We start from the raw sequence: 12788 nt of genomic DNA, 5'->3' as shown, positions 1-12788 counted from the left end.
CAGGACACAGCACCACTGGACTCAGCAGGACAGAGCACTGGACAAAGCACCACTGGATTCAGCAGGACAGAGCACAGGACAAAGCACCACTGGACTCAGCAGGACAGAGCACAGGACAAGGCACCACTGGACTCAGCAGGACAGAGCACAGGACAAAGCACCACTGGACTCGGTAGGACAGAGTGACAGGACACAGCAGCACTAAAAAAAACAACCTCCCTCTTCCCTGATCTGAGCCCGACTAAAGATGGCGGCGGCAAGCGGGGAATTTATAGAATCCGAGTCTCGCGAGATCCGACGGCGGGATTTGGAGCTCAGCCTCGCTTTCAGTGTTTCTCCCCGCCGGAAATACCTGAACAGTGCTCGGATCCCCATCGGATCCGCACTGTTCGGGTGGGCTCGGATTGCGATAATCCGAGCCCGCTCATCTCTATTTAATATACTTCAACTCTATTAATCTAAAAATCAATCAATAAACTTTCAACTAGTATATGTCAAACAGGTCTCCATAACCTTCTTTCAATCAACTAAATAAATCTCCACAAATATACATTATATGGACAAAAGTATTCGAACGCTTGACCATTACACCAACAGGGACTGTAATGACATTGTATTCAAATACATATACTTTAATATGGAGTTGGTCCCCCTTTTGCAGCTATAACAGCTTCCACTCTTCTTGGAAGGCTTTCCCCAAGATGTTGGAGTGATTCTGTGGTAATTTGTGCCCATTCATTCTGTAGAGCATTTATGAGGTCAGCCACGGATGTTGGACGAGAAGGCCTGGCTCACAAACTCCGTTCCAGTTCATTCCAAAGGTGTTCGATGGGGTTGAGGTCAGGGCTCTGTGCGGGCCAGTCAAGTTCTTCCACACCAAACTCATCAAACCATGTCTTTGTAGTCCTTGCTCTGTGTGCTGGGGCACAGTCATGTTGGAATAGAAAAGGGCCTTACCCAAACTGTTGCCACAAATTTGGAAGCATAGCATTGTCCAAAAGGACTTGATATGCTGCAGCATTAAGACTGCCCTTCACTGGAGATAAGGGGCCTAGCCTAAACTCTGAAAAACAGCCCCATACCATTATCCCTCCACCACCAAACTTCACAGTTGGCATAATACATTCAGGCAGGTAACGTTCTGTTATGTCCACGGGAGTAATAACCCAATCAGTCAGGATTAACGCAGGCTTTCTCTAGGGTGCGGAGTCAAATGAACCCCCCGGTCTTCACCAAGAACCACCACAAGGCGGTCTGCGCTTTGTAGCCGGAGGTTCGTATGTTGTGATCACTAGCGGAGCCCTCTGACGCAAAAGGAGAAAAGGTGAAGAGGCTGCAGTATGAAGGAGCCAGTTGCCAGCGGACAGAGCACAACAGATAATGTGGCTCAGAAGGAGAATCCAAATCAATGTCAGGATAGCTGGGTCTGGTACACAGTGGGGCTGCACAGTACAAGGGAGAATGCAGAAGCCGGAGTCAGGAGGGAAGCCAAGGTCAAATGCAGAAATGCTCAGAATACACAGTGTGGCTGGATCACTTGTAAATAACTTATTTGTGGCTGGATCATGTAGAAATAATTTATTGTAAAAATTTATTTCAATTATTGGGGCAGACACCAATGTATAATTGCAAATGCACTAATCGTGTTACATTGGGATGTGTTATGTATGGAAATGTCTTTTTTGTGGTTTTGTAACTTTGCTAGAGGAAATCTCCAATAAGGTATATGTGGGTGAGGGAGTCTCTTTTGCTGATAGCAGGAAATGCTAAATAAGTCTATTCAATGTGAGTGACTAAAGCTGGGTACACACTACACGGTTTTCGTCCAATAATCGGCTCAATCAGCCGACATACGACCGCTCGTTCAAAAGTCGGGTCAGTGTGTGTAATGACACGATGGTCGAAAGTCTGCCCAAATGGACGATTGTCGCCTCATTTGGTTGGTCGTACCGTTCAATATTTTCGTTCCGATCTCGTTTCCGCTGTGTAGTGTGTATAAACTTCCGACCGATCCACTACAATCCTCCGATACTTCCTCGACCTGGGGGGTGTGTGTATGTAAATTTGTGATGTCTGTCCCAGTCCCACGTGGTGCAGTATCCGCACATCACAGGCTTGTGTTTTGTATAGATGTGTATTGCACCTGTCTGGCTGCAGACCATTACAAGTGTATAAAGCACGTGTGTTATTACCCTTTGCGTCTATGTTGGCAATCATTTCTCATTTCACCTTTATAAAGTTTAAAAACTATTAAAGTCATAAAGTTATATAAACCTTTATTAACTAATATTTGTAAAATACTCTGAATAAACCACACAGTGTTAATGCAACAGTTTTATTGCAGGTAAAAAAAAAAATACAATATAAAATTTGTATAGTACAATATGACACGTGAAAAAAAAAAATAGTATTAAACTGAAAGGGTGCTACTGGTTTGTGGCACAACAGTTGCAAACAGCATATACAAGTCATCAAAAGTATTATCAAGGTTTTTAATTTTTTTCTTGATGTTGGCAATATTTCCTTTCATTTCTTTAAAATAATCGTTGAGCTTGGCAACATTTTTTTCTTCTTCCGAACTGTGATCGGATATGACGATGGTATCTATGAAGCAAGAAAATAAAACATTTTTACCATTACACTTCTATATCTGTAATAAAGTTAATAAAAGTTTTAATCCAACACCTGAAATGTGCTCACCTTGCACACTACTCGAGATCAGTTTGTGTTGTGGTCCCTCAGGCACATTTATTTTTTCTTGTTTGATAACAGGTGTTATTACATCAGTGCAGGGGCAAACGCAGGATTTGTAGAGGGGGTTTCCACACCACGCCACTAGTGGGCGTGGCCAGCATGCATGGGGGGCGTGGCTATAATATTAGACAGTGCTTGGCTGCTCTCCTACTCTTCCTATCCCCATAATATACATGGACAATGCTGCATGCACTACTGTTAGATACACGCAGCTCTCCCTTTTCAAGCAGAGCCGTCTGAAGCGGGGGCACGGTCCAGCCACCTCAATTATACAGTGCCCCAGTCTTGGAGGGGTTTTCCAGGCACTAAGAAACCCCTTTGCCTATGGGGGGGGTGAGATTGGACCACAGCACACATAGCAAGGGGATGAATGGTGAAAACAGTGTGTGCAGGACAAACATACAGTATATATACATAGCTATATACACACATACACACACGCTGTCACTAAGGACTAACAATGCAGGCTAATGATTGTAATAAGTCTAAGGGATAATGATTCCTACCATTTGTTTTTCTTAACTTTTGGTTAAACACAAAACAATAAAGTCTGCTTTAAGTACAAGCACCAAACTATAGCCAAACCCACCAATAACACGCTGGAGATTTATGTAGTTCCACTTTTGTTTGTATACAGTTACTGTGTACTCACACCTCTTACCAAGTGGCATATATATAAAAATATATTAGATACTCAGTGTTCATCAAACCAAGGTGTAATTAAATACGTAAAATACACAATAGTTTCCTCCTATAATCACCGCAGGGTTTAGATCTCTTTCAGTTAATCCTAAATATCCCTCATGTAATATGTAGTGTAGAGAAAAAGGGCAGAACCACAACATGCTTTACATATAACACGTCATCACCCTATAAATTATACTGTTATTAGTAACAAAGGGTCATGAAGTGAAGATAAAAATCTCTATCAGCTGGTGGTGCCCCCTCTTCTGACACCCCACTCCTCCCAGTACTGCTCACACCAGACTCTCCCACACTGCCCTCTACTGGGGAAAGACCAAGTGACATCACTGCTATGACATCACAGGATATGCTAATCACACAATATGGGGAAATACTGTGCAGTGACCATTATTAGCGCTTATATCTGTGTTTGGGTCAGTAGATCAGCTGTGTAAATCCAGCCACATATGTATTACACACTGAATAATAGACAGTATAGTCACACAGGTACACAAACTGCTGTGCATCCATGCAGCTTAATCAATTCACAATGTCCTAGTGTATCTCATTGCCAATGATCATCCTATAACTTTATACATTATAACTATATAATAATCTGTATCTCAGCCCTCTCAGTACCTGTGTCCTGCTGCAGTCAGAGAGGAGAGGTTGGATCAGATCCAGGTGTACCCAGCATGCACCTGATTGACAATAAATACATCCATTAGTTAGTGGCCCAAGTTTTCTACACTGTGGTGAATGATTGTGGCCGATGTGTCAATAAAACGTAATAATATTTATCCTTGCGTATAAAAGTAATATATTACTTAGGAATCCCATAGGGCTCCTATGATAGGAGCCAGTTATAACCACACACATAAATAGAGCCGTGCTATGTTGGAATTAGTTCTGGCATGTTACACGGCTGTATAATAACACAGTGTACTTACCAGGTGCAAATCACAATACAGCAAACACTGTCCCGTGTCCTGCTGGGGGCGGTGGAAATAACTTCATTCAGATAGTACATGTAGCCCCTCCCCTTTCAGTGACATCACATACCCGCCCCCTTCCCTACAGCTCCAGTGGACACAGAGATTCCGTCACATAGTCTGTTTGTGATGTCACTGCAGGAGGGGGCTTCTTTACTGGACTCCAGCAATCTCCAGTGTGTGTCACAATCGGGGCTGCATTATGAATAGGAATTAGAAAACACATAGCAAACCCATCACCCTAAATTCATTACAGTACACAACAAGCCCATCACCCTTGAATACAGGTGATTTCATACCTTATGTTGGTGCTAAGCATGGATATCCTGACAGGGGCGCACGGAGGATTGTCGGGGACCCCCCCCCCGACCCAAAAACCCCCAAAAAACCAACCCGCGCGAGAGCTACTGCGCATGCTCCGTTTAGGCAGCGCTGTCCTATACAGCAGCCACGGCGCTGTCAAAGAAGCATCCGCGGCGGTGCTGTACACTACAGCACCGCTGCGGACGCTTCTTTGACAGCACCGCGGCTGCTGTATAGGACAGTGCCACTATAGTGGCCATTTAGTTAGCGCAAGGGGGGGGGGTTTCTGGAGACTCAGAAACCCCCCCTGCGTGCGACACTGCACTGGTATCTACACTGGCCTTCTCACCGTTAATTCTTGCTTCTGACAAAACAATAATTGGTTCATGTGACAGTAGAATGAATAACATAAAGTCCTTCAAACAGGTACACTACACGACTACACGTGCTACTCACTTTTTTTAACGTTTCTACGGATTCGCTCCAGTCTCTTTGTCTCTTAATTTTTAAGGTCCGACCACCTCTTCTGGACTTGGAATTTATTTATTTTCTTTCCAAGTTTAACTATCGGGGAGTTAACTATAGCGAAAGCTCTGCCCCTTTATGCTAATGTCTTTGGTTACATTTCTCGCAAATGTCGCTGCAGTGTGTACGAAATTAAAATCATTGCTCACGACAACATGGCTGTAAAGGGACGTCCGCTCTTCCCTTTATCGTCCTAAACAAGGCTAGTGTGTATGCAGTCCATGAACCGAGCGATCGGACCATCGATCGCATGTAAAATCGCTCGGCATAAAAAGTTGGTTGAAATTTCAGTAGCGTGTACCCAGCTTAACACTAGAATACACAACAGGGAGCCGTTACTTGTATCCTGGTTAAAGTGAAAGGAAATCTGTAATCACTGTGATTTAGGATATCACAGATTACTGAAAATTTTGTGAAGTATAAAATGCATTTAAATCCATGTTTTGGGTAACATATTGCATCCTGATACTAAAAATAACTCAGACTTCAGGGGGCTGGCTTACCCCCTGCGAGGCTGTGTCCAAAACTGTATAAAACAGCACTGGTTTGTAATGAAATGTATCATTCTTGTTTCTTCTGACCTTTTGATCACTGGTAGCTTAAACCAGTGTGAACTGTCCATCTTAGGACTACTTGAGAAAATACACATCACTTGATTCAAAGACCTGCTTGACAACTTCATCCATGCTGAAATTCCTGTGACCTACAGATTAGACCCAACTCTAATCCGTTCCCGGCTGTTTTGCGGTTTGGAACTAGCTTTCTGGTACCACCGCTCTGCCCGCTACCCAGCAGCTCTGGCCAGTGTGATAGGCCAGGGGGGTTTCATCCACAGCAACCCTGATCCATAGGGAGAGGTCAGGGGTACCAGCCCCGGCACACCAGTAACAGGGTACATTAGCAGCATCAGTTAACCAGAAGAAACCCGATACTGGATGCCAGTAAGGAGTCCAGCATTTATAAGCCCCTCCTACTGTGGTTAAAGGACGCATTTGAGATAACAAAAGGGAACGGTGGCAAAGTAAGCCCAGCCGATTCCCAGCAACAACAGACAGAGTGGCATAGGCGGTCCATCCTATCCCAGATCTGAAAATCTCATTGTTAAAACTTTCTGCTTTTATATAGTTTACAACATTTAGAAACAATTTCCAAGACCATTTATTATTGCAAACGTTTCCACTGCAGCACATTAGGCACAGTGTTGTCTAGTAGCTACGGAATATGTTGGCGCTATATAAATAAATGATGATGATGATGATAGTAGAAAACTTATGCACTAAACTAACCTTCACAATGGGGGGAATTCAATTAGCCACGAGGTGCCACCAGACAACGCCTCGTTGTCAGGCTGCAAATATTGCCAACTAATCCGGTAACAAATGTCCACTCCTTTTCTCCTCGCATCTCTATGGGATGTGAGGGAAAATGAGCAGAGATTTAAGAAAAAAACATTGGGACGATGCGTCTCCTCCTGTTCTAGAGACACATCACAGTACCTTGCTGCTAACTGAATTCCCCCCCAATGTGTTTACTAAATTTTGTTATGGTATATATTTTTCCATTAAAAGTATTCATCTTCAATACATATTAGTTAGAAAACCCAGAATAAGAATAGATAATGAAAACTGCAATCAATACACAGAATAAGAGGAATTGTATTGTCAATACTGAAAAATAGGGACATTTCATCAAATTCTAAAAATTAGGTATAATTGGCAACTGTAGATCTCATCCTGTCTCTCACAGCTGCCTTCCTCTCAGCTCTCATCCTGTCTCTCTAACAGCTCTCTGTTCATCTTTCTCAGCTTGCCTGTCTCTCTCATTGGGGACTCCTTCATTCTCAGCTGTCAACATTCCTCTCACAGCTACCCCTTTCTCAACTCTCAGGGGTATATTTACTAAACTGTGGGTTTGAAAAAGTGGGGATGTTGCCTCCAATCAGGGCCATTTTTTCCATTGGGCATGATGGACAGGTGCCCGGGGGCCCCACAGGCAAGGGGGCCCCATAGGCAGGGTCCTTAAGTAAAATAGATAATCCTGCAAAAAAATAATAATCCTGGAAATTATATATATATATATATATATATATATATATATATATATATATATATATATCACAGATATAGAGGTAGGGGCCCCGGTGCACTGCTTTGCCCGGGGGCCCATAATGTTGTTAAGATGGCCCTGCCTCCAATCAGATTCTAGCTGTCATTTTGTAGACTGTACTAAATAAATGCTAACTAGAATCTAATTGGTTGGCAACATCTCCACTTTTTCAAACCTGCAGTTTAGTAAATATACCCCTCAGTCTGCCTCTTATAACTGTATTTCTCTTAGCTCTCAGTCTGTCTCTCAGCTCTAATCCGTGTCTCACTCAGCAGGGATTGGTCAGGCATAGCTGGTCAAACCCAGAGAAATGGATCAAGCAGCCAGCTTTCCCCAGGCATATAGTCAAAGTTTGCAGGTTTAGCAATTGATTACAGAACTTGCTTAGATCATCAATGTTGTGTATTTTTTAATGTCTCTCTAATTGATTGTCAGAGGATTGCAATATAGGCTGATCAATGGCATATCACACTAGAATGCCCTGTGTACAGGGACGGATTAACCCGAGGTCTAACTGGGCTATAGCCCAGGGGCCTCGGGCATCCAGGGGGCCCTTCAAAGTCCGCAGCAGCATTATTGATCGGTCTGGGGGCGGGGGCGCCCCCAGCCCGATCAATGCTGCTGAGCACTGTCAGTCCAGTCCTCCGTCCCCGGCGCTCAGTACTCTGCTTACTGAGGAGATCTCGCGAGTGAACTCTCGCGAGATCTCCTCAGTAAGGAGCATACAGCGCGCCGGGGACGGAGGACTGGACTGACAGGTAAGCGCTTTGGGGGGGCCCTCACGGGGGATGGGGGTGGCGGGCAGCTCACAATGGGGGCCTCGTGGGGGAATGGAGGCGCCCTTAGCCCAGGGGCCTCCATTCCCTTAATCCGGCCCTGCCTGTGTATAATAAATTGGCCAATAGAATGGTCTGTGCAGACCCGTAACGAGGGCGGTGCAGTGTCGGACTGGGGCATGAAGGGCCCACCAGGGAATGCAACACTAGGGGCCCACCAAAGGGGGTGTGGTCAGCCATCATAGAGGCGGCACCAGACACTAGAGGGGGAGTGGTCAGTCCACGAAGGACAGCTAGCACCTTAGTGCAGTATATAAAAAATGCAGTGTGTGTATAAAGAATACACAGTCTTGACCTGCCCCTTAGATTGGGCAGAACAGTCACCAAAAAGCAGGATTGTCCCACTAGACCAGGCTTGGCTAACCTGTGGTACTCCAGGTGTTGTGAAACTACAAGCCCCAGCATGCTTTCAATATAACAGCTTATTGCTGTAAGGGTATGCTGGGACTTGTAGTTTTACAACACCTGGAGTACCACAAGTTAGCCAAGCCTGCACTAGATTCAGAACATTTGACAGACTGTCCTACCTGTTGTTGTCACTTTTACCACCTGTGGCTGCTGGTTTCTTTAGTTGCGGCTTGTCTGGATCCTGGACTGCTGAGGGCCCTATTTGGAAAAAATAATGGGTACATTTAGAAACGCCAACCATCCCTGCCATTAAATCAACAGCACCCAGACTTACAGAGCAAACATTTTAAAGAGTAGAGTTTACTTACTACATTGTGTGTTCTGTACTGTCAATGAGTGTAGTACAGTGGTTCCCAAACTTTCTCAGTTCGAGGCACCCTTAGGGTCACCATAATGTTTCCAAGGCACCCCTAAGCCAAAATAATAACCGGGTAGTCCCGTTTTTTAACAAGTTGGGTCAAAATGACGTAAGATGTATTTAGGCCCCTTCATCATATCACTGCGCCTCTTCACCATATTACTCTGTCCCCCTCTTCGCCATCTCTCTCTGTCCTCCTTCTGCGTCTCTCTCTGCCCCCTTCAGCGTGTCTCTCTGCCCCCTTCAGCGTGTCTCTCTCTGTCCCCTTCAGCGTGTCTCTCTCTGTCCCCTTCAGCGTGTATCTCTCTGTCCTCTTCAGCGTGTCTCTCTCTGCCCCCTTCAGTGTCTCTCTCTCTGCCCCCTTCAGTGTCTCTCTCTCTGCCCCCTTCAGTGTCTCTCTCTCTGTCCCCTTCAGTGTCTCTCTCTCTGTCCCCTTCAGTGTCTCTCTCTCTGTCCCCTTCAGTGTCTCTCTCTCTGTCCCCTTCAGTGTCTCTCTCTGTGCCTCCTTCACTCTCCTTTACTTACCTTCTTTCCTGACATCCTCTCTGCTGCTGCTGCTTCTCACTGAGGCTGACGGACGTGATGACGTCACGCCCGGCAGTCAGTGAGGAGGAGGATCCGGCGCTGGATGATGGGTAAGTTTTTTTTTGTTTCTTTGTTTTTTCTCTTCTTTTTCTAGTGTGAACCGCTGGACTGTAGGAGATCAGCTGACAGGGGGAGGGGCCGGGTCACATGATTGCAGCTGCGATCGCAATTGAGCAGCGGGGACACCGGAGAGGACCGTCGTGAGGGGCCTCCAGGTAACCTCCGCCCACGGGTAAAAGGGGGTGTGGCCGTACCGTAGCCGGGTCTATCGGTGGTTTAACCGGTAGTCCGCTGGGCCAGTCCAACGCTGGGGTGGTGCAACTGCCCAGGGTGCAATGCTAAGGGGGAACAACGGTCGCCCAAGACTGAAGTATTTTGCTTAAATTAGAGACCAAACATGCACACGGCACCTGTACGTGTCCCAGAAGACAGCCACAACCATAGAGACTAGCGTCGCCGGATCCCTGCAGCTGATGTGGTCACGTGACTTAATCACGTCACGCTGCTTTCACTGCAGAAGAGCCGACAGGTGCCAGCATGGAGAAGCGAAGAGACACGCTATGGTAAGTAAACTACTGGGGGGAATGGAGAAGTAGGGAGTGGGAAAGGGTCTGGGAAAGGTTAACAATTTATTGTTCCAGGGCAGGGGTGTGGAAAGTACACCTATAAAAATGAAAGAGAAGTAGCTAAGTGATAATTCGTCATTAAATAAGAAAGAGTCATTTTAGCCAGTAAATTAGTAGATAAATGTTAGTTTATCTGTTTACAGTCAAAGAGTAACGAGATCAAAGGTACAGAGTGGGTGTAGGATGGACAAACTAGCAGGGGTCTGAAACACAGGGAATTACAGTAGTAACAGAATTCAGGATCAAGGATGAAGCCTATATTCTGGCACTGAGAAGTGCTCAGAATTCTCTTTAAATAGAAGCACCAGATTAAATTTGGTGTAAAGAGTGGAGGCTGCTATAGTAGCAAAGACGGGACTAAATTAATATTAATATATATATATATAAAATCATGCATTTGACATATAATGCACTTGCAAATATGTGTTACAGAATTCTTTCAGTAAAGTGCTGGCCACACCCACTTGGCACATGTCACTCCCACTTAGACGGGGGGGGGGGGGGGGGGTTTGCCGGTTCCGTCTCGCCCAGGGCACTAAAATATCTAGTTACGGCACTGGGTCTGTGTATTGTAAATCAGTCACAAGAATGCTGTCTGTTTTTTATAGATAATACTAGAATGCTCTATGTACTGTGTATTGTATAGAGGTCACTAGAATGATCCCTGCAGTGTATACCAGTCACTAGAATGCTTTCTGTAATGTACATATGTTACTAGAATGCTCTCTGTATTAGATATAGGTCACTAGAACACTGCCTGTATTATATAGGTACCAGTGCCGTAACTAGACATTTTAGTGCCCTGGGCGATACAGGGCACCGGCGCCCCCCATCTTAGTGGGAGTGACCTTTGTCGAGTGGGTGTGGCCAACCTACTGTGGGGGTGTGGCTAGCACTTTTCCTTCTATGTGTCTCACTGATATTCTTGAAAGCTGTAAAGAACCCCAACGATGGTGATAAAACTTGTATCTAGAAGAAAACCTATACACACTACGCTATATACATACATATATACATGTGTGTGTGTGTATATATATATATATATATATATATATATATATATATACACACACACACACACACACACAAAAACTAATAATTTGACTTACCGTCCCTCTCTCAGTGATGGGATGCAAATGAAAAGACTGGTCCGTCCACTGTGCCCTGAGACAGGTCAGGTGGCGTGTTTCTCCCTCTCTAGTTGTTGTACCTGGTCCTGGTCTGGGACACAGGTGTAAGCCGCTCTAGATGAGAGTTAAAAAAAAAAATTGGCTTAAAACAAAAATAAAAGTAATATAGCAATTCCAGACAGTGTAGCCTTTTCCTGTACATACTACCCTCACAATCCCAAACAAAATGTACACACAACACTCTTGGCAGAGTGAAAGGTGATGGTGAATTGGGAGAGGTACAACTCATTTGATGGTGATATCAGCCAAAACTTATCCGGAAAGACTAAAAGATCTTTATATGTTTAGTTTGGAGCAGAGAAGGGAAAGCGGGGACAAGATAGAAACTTTCAAATATATCAAGGGTTATAACTAGGTGCAGGAGGGAAACATTCTACAAAGGAAGAGAAGTATTAGAACACGAGGACATGCACTGACACTGGGGGGAAGTAGGTTCAGAGGAAATGTGAGGAAAAACTACTTCACAGAAAGGGTAGTGGATAAGTGGAATAGCCCCCCATCAGAGGTGGTAGAGGCTAATACAGTAGAGCAATTTAAACATGCTTGAGATAGATATAAGGATATCCTTACAAAGAATTAAGGATCAAATAAGGTTTGTGGTTACCATAGGGCAGACTAGATGGACCAAATGGTTCTTATCTGCCGTCAAATTCTGTGTTTCTATGGAGAGATGCTAGCACGGTGTAGAATATTAAATTATTTGGTGTGCTGGGAATATAACAGGCATGTGGGGAAAAAGCACAGACTGTGGTATTAAAGTGACTTTGTCTTCCAGATTTAGCATATGTGATTGTGGGCACTTTATTGCTTCATATTTACCTTCTCTTCTATACTTCTGTATTCTTGTTCGCTATTCTTCTTCTATATTCTGCTGTCTGAAGACCGTCCTCTTCTACATTCCCAGTCCAGCCGCCGCTGTAGCTTCTGGCTCTTCTCGGCTCCTCTGAATCCACTAGGAGCGTCGTGACGTCAGATCCTGCGGGGATAGAGGGCAGAGTTCAGAAGCCAGGAGGAGCCGAGTCACCCCCTCTACACAAATGCCAGCTATAATGTGACATGCAGGGGGGGTGAGGAGGGGAGACAAAGGCTTTCACTTGCATGGGGGAGCAGTGACTGTTACACACAAAGGGGAGGGGGGCAGAGGGTAACACACACACACACACATAGGGAGGGGGCCAGAGGCTGACACATGAACACACACACTTAGAGGGAGGGGGCAGAGGCTGACACACACACACACACACACACACATACACAGATGGAGGGGGCAGAGGCTGACACACACACAGGGAGGGGGCCAGAGGCTGGCAGACACACACACACTGGGAGGGGGGCAGAGGATGACACATTCATACATACACACACACAGGAGAAGGGGGGACAGAGGCTTCCACAAGCAGATAAGGAAAGGGGAGGAGACA

At 45.2% G+C, this 12788-nt stretch overlaps 1 long non-coding RNA gene across 1 annotated transcript; it reads right to left on the bottom strand.

Annotated features, from left to right (window-relative positions):
• Positions 1-8729: 8729 nt before the first annotated feature.
• On the bottom strand, positions 8730-12552 carry LOC142108660 (uncharacterized). Its single transcript, XR_012680194.1, has 3 exons — positions 12187-12552; positions 11287-11421; positions 8730-8806 (listed from the first exon to the last, which is right to left on the bottom strand). It is a non-coding gene; the product is annotated as an uncharacterized LOC142108660 (long non-coding RNA).
• Positions 12553-12788: the final 236 nt, after the last annotated feature.

Source organism: Mixophyes fleayi, chromosome 12 (genome assembly GCF_038048845.1).
Source record: "Mixophyes fleayi isolate aMixFle1 chromosome 12, aMixFle1.hap1, whole genome shotgun sequence".
Classification (NCBI taxonomy): Eukaryota; Metazoa; Chordata; class Amphibia; order Anura; family Limnodynastidae; genus Mixophyes; species Mixophyes fleayi.
Note: the sequence above shows the minus strand (reverse complement) of the source record. Positions and strands in the feature narration are given on the sequence as shown.